The following is a 14,424-nucleotide window of genomic DNA, read 5'->3' as shown; positions in this document are numbered from 1 at the left end:
GAATGCCTTCCTCACTGTGAGTCTTCCAAAGCCTGTGGAAATTCTCCGATTGGTCTGATCTAGGTCAGGTGGACAAAATAGCCATGGCGTGGGTGGGGAGTGAGGGGGGTACTCACCCAACATGGACCTGAGGTGGCTCCTGTTGTGCTTATAGGACAGCTTCCTTTGTAGAAGGAGTGAAGAGGGGAGGGCAGTTTCACAAGGGAAGGAAAGGGAGGCCTAGAAAGACTGTCTTAGTCTGCTTATAGACTGGATGGCCTAAACAGACTTTTATTTCTCACCATTAGGGAGGCTGGAAGTCCAGGGCACCAGTATGGTTGGGTTCTGGTAAGAGCCTTCCTCCTGGCTTGCACACAGCCACCGTCTCACTGTGTTCTCACCTGAGCTCCTCTCTGTGAAGGACCAAGAAAGGTGAAGAGGGAGTACCAGCTCTCCAGCATCTTTTTTTTTTTTTTTAATTTTTATTTATTTATTTTTTTAGAGAGAGGGGAAGGGAGAGAGAAAGAGAGGTAGAGAAACATCAATGTGTGGTTGCCTCTCAAGTGGCCCCCACTAGGGACCCAGCCAGCAACCCAGGCATGTGCCCTGGCTGGGAATTGAATCAGTGACCCTTTGGTTTGAAGCCCGAGCTCAATCCACTGAGCCACACCAGCCAGGCTCAAGTGTCTTTTTTATATGGGTCCTAATCCCAGCCTGAGGACCCCATGCTCGTGACCTCATCCATCCCTAATTTTCTTCCAAAGTTCCCCATTCTCCATTGAGGGTTAGGTTTTCAACACATGAATTTTGGGGACTCAGAAACATTCAGTCTATAGCAAACTGATATTGCATCCAGTATATCTGGCCACAGGATCTTACAATTAAATGGGGAGTTAAGATTTACATAGAGAAGCAGTGGTGATAAAAGACTGCAGGTCACTGATGTGTCATTGATTATCTGGAGGAGGCCAAGAAGAGGGTGGGTATTACCAAGGATGATGCCACACACTGCTGGCCTTCTCAGACTGGGGTACTGGGGTAGAAGTTGCTTGAATCAGACACAAGTATGTCCCAGGGATCCATCATTCTCTCAGCCTGAATCCTGGAGTAAAGACACATAAGGGCAGATTTAAACCTAAACCACAGATTGCAGTTTAGTCTGGCCCAGCTGAGCCAAGCCAATTCAAAGTTAACCTAATTCCCATGAACATGAAATAGATACTTCTTGTTGTAAATCATTGAGATTGGGTGACGGAGGGAGGGGGCTGTTGGGGGGTGGTGTTTGGCACACAGAATTATCACAGCAGGAATCTGAATAATATGCTGAATATCCCTCCACCTACTTTGGTGGGGCATGAGCCATCAAGAAAATGCTGCATGGCTGTGGCTCTTTCTCAGGTACAAAGTGCCCCAATTCTCTGCTGGCTGCAGAGTATTGAAGAAAAAGCTCATGCAGTGAACTCAGTGCTTTATTCCCTACACCATAAAGCTCAGGATCCAGACCTAGCAAGAAACAAACATGAGGCTCCCTGGATCTGACCTTGTTCATACTGGAAAATCTACCTTACAGATGTTTCTCCTACAGCTTGAATCTTTGTAATGCAAATTAGATGTGGTGACTGGAGAGCACACAGTCTTAACTGTGTAGCACTTCGGGGTTCTGATATAAATCACAGAGGAGCTGGCACCACTGGAAAGAGACAAGATGGTACCTGTCATGCTGGCTAGTTTCTCAGTGTGGCTTCTGTCTTGTTGGCCATGCGTGATCGTGAACTCCTCTACAATTGATTTCATTTTATGCTGACAGTGAACAGTGAAGGTGATAAATCTATGAAAGAAATTCTCTAACTCAGAATTTCTTTTTCTCCAATGCTACAAGTTTCTCCTTTGTTTTAAATGGGAAGCAGTCAAGGATAATGGTTCAGAATTAGATTTCTTTGATTTAGAGTTTGAACCCAGGAAGGCCCCATGAAGAAATAGTGTAAAAATGGCTTGAGCTCTCAGCCTCCGTGTCTTCATTTGTAAAATGAAGGATGATAATAGTGTTTATCTCAGAGGATTATGATGAGTCATGAAATAATCTTCAAGGCCCTAGCAGAGTGCCTAGCTGACAATAAGCAGTCAATAAATGATAGAAATTATTACAAGCCAAAGGTGGTTAATGTAACTTTTCTTAGGAAGGCAACTGTTCATTACAGAAAGACAGGCTGTGTTATGGCATTTACTTTGACCTTTTTATTATTGGGGAGAAAAACAATTTAGAACCCAAATCATGGTTAATTTATATGCTATGTTTATGAACAACTAAGCTTTCTCCACTTTGGTTCTCCAAGTGGAATAAGGGTCAATGACATAGAAAATTTGGACTCACTGTGAAATGAATCCTTCCGGAAACTTAATTTGGTTGAGATCAAACAGACCAGCCTCTCTGGTAATGAACTGCGGGCAGCCTTCCAGGCAAATGTGTAGTGCACTTGGATTCCTCCGTACACACCACACTGGAGGGACAGCAGCTGTACTGAGGGCAGCCAAAATGAAATTCTCCTTTAGCGAATTTGCCAGGAAGGTAAGGAGAACATTCCGACAGCTAATATGTTGCCCAAACGGCAGGTGGCCTCCTTCTCAGTTCTATGCTTTTCCTGACTGTGGAGAACACCAGCATGGATACCCTTGGGTTTGTGGAAAATAATCCCAAGTTTATTCCTTGCAGTTGCCAAGGAAAGTTTAGTTCTTTTAGGAAACTGCAAGTTGATAATGGTTGTGATCTACAAAAAAAAATTTGTTATAAGGCAAATTTGGTTGTTTACCTTGAAAGATCCTATAGACTACAGTTGCGTGTGTATGTTCATGCACATGGCAGGTGCCCCTTGTTTGAAATAAGCCAGCAATTTTCACTTTTAAATTATATGAATCTGCCATTAAATAGAACATTTTTTCCATTACCAAAGTATTCTGTTTCCTAGTCCTTTAGCTTTCTCCCAGCCACATCAGAATGCCTTGAACTCAGAGATAGAACTAGGGAAGTTTGCAAATTTATTTTCTGTGATACAGAGCTTGGAATTTGCTCCCAATTGAGATAGATAGATAGATAGATAGATAGATAGATAGATAGATAGATAGATAGATGATAGATAGAGCAAGGCACAAATAATGCCCCTTTTTATTATAAAATCTTTTATTATAAAATCATAAGCTTGTAATTCTGTAATATAACAATATCACACTCAAACAACCCTATGACATTTTAAGCCAAATGCTCAAATTAAAACTATAAATTATACTCATATTATTACCCTGCCAACCACACTCAAGCAGGCCTTACTTCTGCTGGACCCTGTATGTTATGTGTGTGTGTATCTATATGCATATATATAATTATGTATTTATTATTAATTACATATTAATTATTTTCCTTAGTAGAAGTAATTAATTTAATGTGTAACCCTAGAGCAAAGATCAGTATACCTTGTGAAAAATTAACAAAGGGTCACTAGTAAAAAACCACTTTCTTTTATATTTTTAAACAAAATATAAGATACTTCAGCTGTCTGACAAAAAAAATAGGGGATATGTTTGTATTTCTTTGAAGGTTAATGTTGTTAATTATCCTTTCATATGCTTCTTGACCATTCAAATATTTTTTCTGTGAAGTGTCTGCTAAAATTTTCTTCTATTTTAAAAAATTGTGGTTTTATTTTAAATTAATGATCTATAGGAATGTTTAATACATTTACATTTGATATGATTACCAATAATTTGCTCTCTTGCTATCTGTTCGTCTTCTTTTCCTGGCTCCTTTTGGATTAGTCAAGTATTTTCTATTTTTCCATTTCATCTTTTCTAGTGGCTTTTACCTATACTTCCTTTTTTATTACTTTAATACTCATCTTGAGTCTGTAATCATCCTGTAATTTATCACAGCCGACCTTAAATTATTTTTATACCCACCCCTGAGCAGTGTTAGAACCTTACAAATGTATAATTCCATTTATCCTGCTTCTGACTTTTGATCTGCTTGTTATATATTTTACTTCAGACATATTAGAAACCTGAGAACATATTCTTATACATTCTTTAAACATTTAATGGTCCTATCAAGAAACATTTTTAAATCTTCTATTATATTCATGTACATATTTAACCTTTCCGTTTCTCCCGGAAGCTGTGAGTATACATCTGGGCCGTTCTTCCTCCAGCCTGAGTATTTTCTCTTCCCTTCCTGTAGTGCAGGACTGCTGGTCATGCATTCTCTCCGTGTTTGATTGTCTGAAGACGCCTGAGTTTTGCCTCCACTTGTGAAGGATATTTTCACTGATGAGAACATTTTAAATTGGTGGGTTTGTTTTTTCCAGCATATTCAAGGTGTTGTGGCGTCATTTCTGATAGAAGTCAGTTACAGCTCTCATTGTTGCTCCCACAGATGGCATGATTTTTTTCCTGACTGATTTTAAGATTTTAAAAAATTTATCTTAGATTTTTAGCAGCTTGACTATAATTTACCTAGGTGGGGTTTTTATTGTGTTTATTCTGCTTTGTGTTAGTTATGCTTTTGAAATGCTGGTGGAAAATTTGGGGCCATTATCTCTTCAAATATTTTTTCTTCTCTAGTCTTTCTTCGCTATTTATGAAACTTCAATTACACTTGATAGTTGAGTTTATATTGTTCCACAGGTCTTTGATATTATTATTTTCAGTTTATTTTTTCTCTGTGCTTCAGTTGAATAAACCTGTTGACTCACAGTTTGCTAATCCTTTGTTCTGCTCTTCAGCCTATCTAATATATTTTTAAAGATATGGTATACTTCAGTTATAAAATTTCTGTTTGGTTCTTTTGTATAATTTTTATTTATTTGATAAAATTCTCCATCTCTGACTCTATTTATCTTTCATTTTCTCTCAGTTCTTTAACATACTTAGAATAACAGTTTCGTCATATGACACATCTGCGGGTCCGAGTCTGTTGACATGCGTTCGTGTCTCTTCCCTGTGGGGGGCATTTTTTCAGCTTCTTCACAGTCATGACTGTTTATTGTATTTCACACACAGTGTGTACAATGCCATTAGAGATTGAAATAGATCATCATTTCTTCCCTTTTGTCTGACATGAAGCTATTATTAGGGACTGAACTCATCGATTTAATTAGCAGATGAGCTGAACTGGGGCTGGATGGCCAGTGGAGTTAGATTTATTACACCTCTGGTTTAAATGTCTTGAGAAAGATTGGGCCACTCCCTCCAAGGTTTTGGGACCTAAGCTCAACAAGACTAAGAGATCTCTCTCTCTCTCTGCTTTCCACACCTTATTCTAGGCATTCTGATCAGGCACCCACAGAATATTGTTCCTATGGGGGAAAATCAGCGGGTGGGAAGGGCTGCCTCTGAGTTTGGAGCTTTTCCAGGTCCCAGTCTGCCGTGGCAGCCTGTGCATAGCCTGGAACAGTGTGGCCCATTTCTCCTTGTTCCCACCATGCGGCTTTGCCCCTGGCGAGCTTGCCTCTCACCCAGACTCAGCAACTCCCCTCCAGGTGAATGTCGTCTCTTATCCATACACATCTAAAAAGGCCTTCTTTCTCTCCGAATTCAGATTATACAATTTTTTCCATATTCACAGACTTTAAAGGCTTTAAAGAGAAATAAGATTTTTTAGTTTATTTTTTGTTGTTTTTATGAAATGATAGTCTTTTATGGGCCTCTATATTCTAACTGATAATAGAACTCATGAATTTGATTCTGATAAATAAAGTAGTAGATTCCTTAAACAATTCATTTTATTTTTCAAATAAGGTGTTTAGTAACTTAGCAAATTATAATCCACTTACAGATCCTTTTTTTCATTTGTTGTGCCCAAAGCCAGCTAACCTTTAAGATTGTATTTCACTGCTTCTGGAAAGTTTGAGATAGAGAGATATGAAAGACCCATTTTACAGAAGGGAAATGAAGGCTAACTAATATTTATTAAGTGCTATGATGGAGCAGTATGTCTCTAAGAGCTCTGCTTGGCCCTTTACATACATCATTTTTTTTTTGGACTGCAAAAATATTTATTGGGCCTTTACACCAGGGTGGAGGAAACTGGTAGAGATAAAGGGTGCATGGGAACTAATGGGGACAAAATCCCAGCCAGGGAACATGACTAGAGATGAGAAATAGGTCTTTCCAAAGGAGGAGAGGAGCTGAACTTTGAGGTGTTAGACTTAAGAATAAATTTACTTGTTCCTGATTGAGTGAATACCAGGAATCTGGAAGTGCAATATCAGGACCCCAGATGCAAGCTACCCGTGTTAATGCTTGATTCTCTCTTCAGAATAGGACGCTTATGCACCACCTTATGTCTTATCTCAACCATAGCACAAACATGCAAATGTGGGATGCTCAGCTATCCTGAATTTTTCACCACAGTAAGGAATTTTAGTTACTTTCTTTGTTCTGTTTCCTGGGAAAGATTTTGTTTGTCATTGAAATAATGACACCACGTGGCACTACCCTAAGGTGAAGGGTTGGCTCCAATGCTTTTAATGCAGCTTGGGCACAACTGAGGAAATTGTGGGTAAGCCACATTATTCTCTGTGGGAAGTGGTGCACTTTGAATGATGTTCTCCCAAAGTTACAGCGATGCCTGCTGAAAAGAAAATGAGCAGTTTCTTCTTGTTCTTGTCACTTAGTGCTTATTTCCACTCCATGCAATTTCACTTGCCATGCATTTCCTCTCCTCTTCCTTTCCCTCTTATGTCCCAAGCATTCCCATCCCTTTCTCTTCTCTTCCTTCTATTTTTCTTATCTCTTCATTCTTTTTCTTCTCTTGATAAAATCATAAGTCCTGGTAGTGATTTCAGTAATATTATTTTATTTCTCATTTGGGGGTGATCAGTATTATTTTATCATTATCCTTTAATGCTTTCACTTTCACATAGTGCTCTTACATTTTTCAAAACCCTTTTAGATGTAATAATAATGATGATAATGGTGATGATGATGATAGCTAACACATAGTGCGCTTACTCTTACTGGTTACTATTGTAAATGCTTTACATGTATTAACTCATTAAAGACTATCAAAAGCCCTTTGAAACAGTTATGATTTTTACCCTCATTTAGCAGATGAGGAAACTAAGTCACAGAGAAATAATTTGCTCCTTCAGTTTACAACTTGGCAGAACTGTGATTTTAACCCAGGCAATCCAGTTCCAGGGTAGATGCTTTTAAGCACTGCCTCAAATTGTCTCTCATATTACTTTAGCCAATTTTTATTCTAAGCTATGAGGTCTTTGGGGAAGATACTACTTTTCTTATTTTAGAGATTAAGAAGCTGAGCTTAAAACTGGTCAGAATATCCTGGAATGATGGGTTTGCACTAAATCTCTGAAGAGAATAGGTCTTCAAAGTGTTAGGAGTGGGAGGGAAAGTATGTGTGCGTGTTTCCTCAGGGCCTCAGATGTTTAGGGAAGATCTCCCCCTTACATCTTTATTCCAGGCCAAAGTATCAGGGATACTTAGGGTTCAATATAATAGAAAACCTAACTAAAAATGACTAACACCATAGATAGATTTATTTCTCACCAAAAAAAAGGCAGAAGAGCCAAGGATGGTTGGTAATGCAACAAAATCATCAGAACCCAGGTCTTTCCATTCTGACATTCTCAGCATTTTAGCTCTTTATCCTCATCCTTGGATGCCTCATGATTGCAAAGTGGCTGCCTTGGCTACAAGCATCACATTATCTCCTGACCACATACAAAGACAGAAACAAAAGTGGCCAAGGTGTTGAGAAGTTGCTTTACATGTGTCTGTCTTATATCAGGAAGGAACGTACTTCTCAGAATACTTCCCCTTCTGTTTCATAGACCAGTACTGGGGCATAGGCCATCCATCACTACAAGGAGATGATGGAAAAGTGAGTATGTGACAACATGAGGTCAAGTGCGTCACGACTGAATTAGCAGAAGCTATTACGATTCATCTCTCAGGGCTGTGCACACGGCAGCCCAAACAAAATCAGAGTTCTGTCAGTGCTGTATTGTGGGTGTGGTAATTTACTTTAAATTACTTCAGAATAAGTGCCGTGATGTGTATATGTGCAAGTTAATACTAATCAACACTCCAGGAATGAGTGGTTAATTAGTATGTGAAGAGTCCTTATCTGAATCAATAAATTTAGGTTAGTTAATTAGCATAAGGGGTGTTAGGAATAAGTTTTTATTGGCAAAATGAGTTGTGTTGAAGATCAGTTAGGAGTGGGGTAGCAGGATCCACAGCTTGTGCATGAGTAAGGTAGAAGAAACTAGCACGCTTAGCTACGTGGGAATTCTAGAGCCCTTTATTTGGCCTTGCATCCTCCCACAGAGGGTCCCACCTGCTGGCTTAGTGACAGGGCCTCCAGTTACACTTTAAAGGGATCTGTTTCTGATGGAGTGTTCTGCAAATGGTTTGACAGAGAACCTGAAGGCAGAGAGAGGAGTCTCTCCGAAGACACAGAGCTGTTGTTTGTCTACCTGCTAATGAACATCTGTATGCTTGGTGAATTTTGGCTGAGCCTTGCTGCACTTTAAGACACTATCTTAGAGCAAGGTTGCAAGAAAAGAGCTGTGTCACCTGCCTCTAACCACCACAGGCTACAACCTCCATTAACAAGAATCTGATGTTTGCCTGACAACCAAATTGTCTGTTTACCTGAGTTAGCCAAGGGGGAGTAGAAGATGGTTGTTGGCGAGACCGCCAGACCAGCACTGTCACATAACAAGATGTCAAATGAAAAGCACTGCAGCAGAAGCACCACGAAACAATGGAAATGAAATCCCAAAGTGAGGTGATAAGCCAAAATTCAGTTAAAAAATAACCAGCTTCAGGGTTTGAATGATCAAGAACAGATTTGGAAGAAGAATTTGTGACACGCTGTCTTTGGATTGATTCGCTACTTGGTGAATCCCCTCCTACAGAAGGGGAGGTGAGAGGTGGTTGTCCCCTCAGCAGAGGTGTAAGGAGGGCACTTCGTCAGAAGACCGCTCAGCATGCTGATACACATCCACTGAAGTTGGAGGCGGGCTCAAGGGACTAGTGTTGGATGCACACTTGAGAAACCTGAGGACTTTCTACTGCAGATGGCAAGGGGGAAGGAAATGGAGTTGCTGCTCTATGGGGAGCAGCTGCTCTCTCCTCCATTGGCAGGTGAAGCTACATGGCGATTTGGGACCAGGTGTAGAATCTGTGGTAGAGATGCTAACATGGAGCTGTTTTAAAAGGAATCCTGCCCAGAAGGCAAGTTACTCCAACAGAGAGCTTGCACAACATGGCCCTTCAGAAAAGTACACTGAGTCTGAGGAGGGAGGTGGGGAGCAGTCACATGAAGGAGAAATTCTACCTGCATCGGGAGAGTAGCAGACACACAAATCCAACTGGAGAGACACGCTCAGAAAATAAGGAACCTGTGTAACTCTTGAAGACTGGGAAAACCCTGTCTCCCAGCAGAGCCAGGCTATTACATTCTTTCCTATTGTCTTTCATACACAAACAGGGTAGAAAACAGAAGCCACAGTTGGTAAGCTGAGGAAAAAGAAGTGGAGAAAGAAACGAAAAGCTGACCTCACGCTCTGCTCAGAAGGCAGGTGGCTGGCCCAACCTGAAGGAAAAAAGAAAGGGAAAAACCATATGTCTTATTTACAATCAATTTGTTTTTAAATTATTACAAGGGACTAGGCATCATAACTACTAAAATGAGACCATGTCTGCTATTTAAGGTGGTGTAGAACTTTCTGTTACCCAAGAATGATCCACAAAATCATGGATCTTCTGGCATCTCCATCAGTCACTGTACACAAACAAAAGGGCTGAGGGAGACAAGCCATCCGGACACGCTGACTCATATGAATGAAGCGCCTGACAGGGGCCAGGCCTGTGCTAAGTAAGCACTTCATGTGAATTTGTTCAAATGGCCCTCACAACATTTTGAGGAGGAGCTCTTATTAACACTATTTGCAAATGGAAAAAAAATAAAGGCTAGAAAGGCTAAGTAACTTGCCCACGGTATATGATAGAGCCAGGGCTTGATATCTCTGCTCCAAGTCTGGCTCTGACCACTGCCTTTTTAAAAATGTAGGCACCTAAGCAGTGGAGGCAGCATGGAAACAGTACCTTGTTTGGAATCAGGAGACCTAAATTCAAGTGTATCTCATCAATCTCTTATAATCTGTGTGACTCTTGAGCCCTTTACTTGGCCTCTTTGGGGCCTTACTTTTTTGTCTGTAAAAAGAGTCATAAACAATTTTTTTATTCTTATGCAAAAAAGGGAACTTTGATCCTTACTTCACACTATGCACAAAAAAATTAAAATAAATAAAAATCCTAAACTGGGCATTATAAAAATTTAGAATTTTTTGTTTTAGGAAAGGCACCACTAAGAAAATAAAAAGACAAGACACAATCTGGGAGAAATTTTTTAAATATATTTTATTGATTATACTGTTACAGTTTCCCATTTTCCCCCTTCATTCCCCTCCATCATGCACATCCCCTCCCACCCACATTCCCCCACTTTAGTTTGTGTCCATGTGTCATAAGTTCTTTGGCATCTGCATTTCCCATACTATTCTCACCCTCCCCCTGTCTATTTTCTATCTACCATCTATGCTACTTATTCTCTGTACCTTCCCCCCTCTCCCCTCCTCCCCCTCCCCTGTTCCTAACCCTCCATGTGATCTCCATTTCTGTGGTTCTGTCCCTGTTCTAGTTGTTTGCTTAGTTTGTGTTGTTTCTTTTAGGCTCCGTTGTTGATAGTTGTGTTTGTTGTCATTTTACTGTTCATATTTTTGATCATCTTCTTTTTCTTAGATAAGTCCCTTTAACATTTCATATAATAAGGGCTTGGTGATGATGAATTTCTTGAACTTGACTTTATCTGGGAAGTGCTTTATCTGCCCTTCCATTCTAAATGAAAGCTTTGCTGGATAGAGCAATCTTAGATGTAGGTCCTTGCCTTTCATGACTTGGAATATTTCTTTCCAGCCCCTTCTTACCTGTAAGGTCTCTTTTGAGAAATCCACTGACAGTCTGATGGGAACTCCTTTGTAGGTGACTGTCCCCTTATCTCTTGCTGCTTCTAGGATTCTCTCCTTCATTTTAATCTTGGCTAATGTAATGATGATGTGCCTTGGTGTGTTTCTCCTTGGGTCCACCTACTTTAGGACTCTCTGAGCTTCCTGAACTTCCTGGAAGTCTATTTCCTTCACCAGATGGGGAAATTCTCCTTTATTATTTGTTCAAATAAGTTTTCCACTTGTTGCTCTTCCTTTTCCCCTTCTGGCATTTCTATAATTTGGATGTTAGAATGTTTAAAGATGTCCTGGATGTTCCTAAGCCTCTCCTCATTTTTTTGAATTCTTGTTTCTTCCTTCTTTTCTGTTTGGTTATTTCTTTCTTCCTTCTGGTCCACTCCATTGATTTGAGTCCCAATTTTCTTTCCATCACTGTTGGTTCCCTGTGCATTTTCCTTCATTTCACTTAGTGTTGCCTTCATTTTTTCATCTGATTTGCGACAAAAATCAACCAGTTCTGCGAGCATCCTGATCACCAGTGTTTTGAACTGTGCATCTGATAGGTTGGCCATCTCTTGTTTGCTTAAAAGTATTGGCTATGGGGCTTTGATTTGTTCTTCTGATTGAGCCATTTTTGGTCAGGTTGTGCCTGTTATGTATGAGGGGCAGAGCCTTAGGTATTTACCAGGGTGGGTCAACCCAGCTGCTGGGTTGTGACGCTGTATGTGGGGATGGGGTCGGTGAGGGAACAATGGCACTTGCTCTGCTCTCTCTCAGATTTCAGTCCCTTCTGCTGCTTCCCACAAGCAAATTGGGCCATTCTGGTGCTGGTTCCCAGGTGGGTGGGCTTGTGTACATCCTGGGACCCTGTGAGTCTCCCCAGCGAACTTTCCTATGAGGCTGGGAGTCTCTCCCAGCACCTCAGTCCCCTAAAGTTTTTCCAATCAGTGCTTTTAGGCTTTATTTCCCAGCGCTGGAGCCCTGGGTTGCGTGGTCTATCTCGCTGCCCGTTTTCGCCTGGTTTATTTGTGCACAAATGTGTGACAGTAGTCAGCCAGCCACCTGTGCACCTCACTGGGTCTGCTTGTTGCCACTCCATGTCTGGGTCACCAGACACCACTTTTTCCTGCTGCAACCCCTCTCTTCCAGCCACTGACTATGCCCCTCTTACTGATCTGGATGAATGGTTGTCAGACTTCCATACAGTTCAATTTTCTGTCTGTTATGGTTGGTTTTTTGTTTCTAAATTTTTGTTGTCCTTAATTTTGGTTGTGTGAAGAGGCACAGTATGTCTACCTATGCCTCCATCTTGGCCATAAGTCTCCTGGGAGAAATATTTGCAAAATATCTATCTGATATATGTTTAAAGGACCTGCATCTGGACTTGCATCAAGACTTCTTATCACTTAGTAACAAAACAAACAGCCCAATAAAAATGGCAAAAATCTGAATGGACATATTACCAAAAAAGAAATTGTAATGACAAATAAGCACATAAAAAGTTGCTTAACATTACCGTATTTTATCGTGTAGCGTGCTCCCATGTATAGTGCACACCCGTGTTGTTGGCCCAAACTTTCAGAAAAAACACTTTCATTTTAATTTTTAAATGATTTATTTTATTAATTATTTATTTACATATGGAAACAAAACTGATTATCATATTCAGGGGTATTATTTTGCATTCAAATATAGTTATTGCTTTCTAGAGTTAGACTTTCAATGCATAAGCATAAAAAATTTAAAATACTTTTTTTATTTCATACTTTATTATTTTTTTAATTAATTTTATTTAGTTATTTTTCAAGTACAGTTTTTTGTCTATTTTTCCCATCCCAGCCTCCCCCGCCCCTTGCTCCCCACCTCCCTCCCATTTCCACCCCCCTTAGTTCTGGTCCCTGTGTCCTTCCTATTTGTTCCTCCAAATCCCTCCCCCTTTTTCCCCTTAACTTCCCTTCCTTCTCCCCTCTGGTCACTATCCCCTTGTTCTCTATTTCAGTGTCTTTGGGTTTTGTTTTTTTTTCTGCTTGCTTGTTTGTTTTGTTGTTTAGCTTCCTGTTAAAGGTGAGATCATATGGTATTTGTCTTTCAGCACCTGGCCTATTTCACTCAGCATAATGCTTTCCAGTTCCATCCATGTTGTTGCAAAAGGTAGTAGCTCCTTCTTTCTCTCTGCAGCATAGAATTCCATTGTGTATATGTACCACAATTTTTTGATCCATTCATTTACTGATGGGCACCTAGGTTGCTTCCAACTCTTGGCTATTGTAAATTGTGCTGCTATGAACATTGTGGTGCATAGGTTCTTTGATATTGATGTTTTAGGATTCTTAGCATATAATCCCAGCAGTGGAATTGCTGGGTCAAAAGGCAGGTCGATTTTTATTTTTCTGAGAAAATTCCATACTGTTTTCCATAATGGTTGTACCAGTCTGCAATCCCACCAACAGTGACCTAAGGACCCCTTTTCCCCACACCCTCTCCAACATTTGTTGTTTGTTGCTTTGTTTATGATAGCCATCCTGACTGGTGTAAAGTGGTATCTCATTGTGGTTTTAATTTGCATCTCTCTGATAGCTAACGATATTGAGCATCTCTTCATGTGTCTTTGAATGTTCTGTATGTCCTCCTTGGAGAAGTGTTTGTTCAAGTCCTTTTCCCATTTTTTAATTGGGTTGGGTGTCTTCTTAGAGTGGAGTCATGTAAGTTCTTTGTATATTTTGGAGATTAAACCTTTGTCTGAGGTATCATTGGCAAATATGTTTTCCCATACAGTTGGTTGTCTTTTTAATTTAATACTGGTTTCTTTAGCCATGCAGAAGCTTTTTATTTTGATGAGATCCCATTTGTTTATTCTTTCCTTTACATTCCTTGCTCTAGGGGACATATCAGTAAAGAAGTTGCTGTGTGAAATATCTGAGATTTCCTTGCCAATGTTCTCCTCTAGGACTTTAATGGTGTCACGGCTTATATTTAAGTCTTTTATCCACCTTGAATTTATTTTGGTGTATGGTGTAAGTCTGTGCTCAAGTTTCATTTTTTTGCACGTAGCTGTCCAGTTCTCCCAACACCATTTGTTGAAGAAGCTATCTTTACTCCATTTTATGTTACTACCCCCTTTGTTGAATATTAATTGACTGTAGAGAGTTGGGTTGATTTCTGGGCTCTCTGTTCTGTTCCATTGGTCTATGTGCCTGTTTTTATACCAGTACCAGGCTGTTTTGATTACAGTGGCCTTGTAATACAGTTTGATGTAAGGTATTGTGATCCCTCCTACTTTGTTCTTCTTTCTCAAAAGAGCAGCTGCTATTCAGGCTCATTTATGGTTCCATGTAAATTTTTGAAGTGTTTGTTCTATGTCTGTGAAATATGCCATTGGTACTTTAATAGGTATTGCATTGAATCTGTATATTGCTTTGGG

The sequence above is a fragment of the Artibeus jamaicensis genome, unplaced genomic scaffold, assembly GCF_021234435.1.
Source record: "Artibeus jamaicensis isolate MK-2021 breed Jamaican fruit bat unplaced genomic scaffold, CSHL_Jam_final contig_432, whole genome shotgun sequence".
NCBI lineage: Eukaryota > Metazoa > Chordata > Mammalia > Chiroptera > Phyllostomidae > Artibeus > Artibeus jamaicensis.
This window is presented reverse-complemented; position numbering follows the sequence as displayed.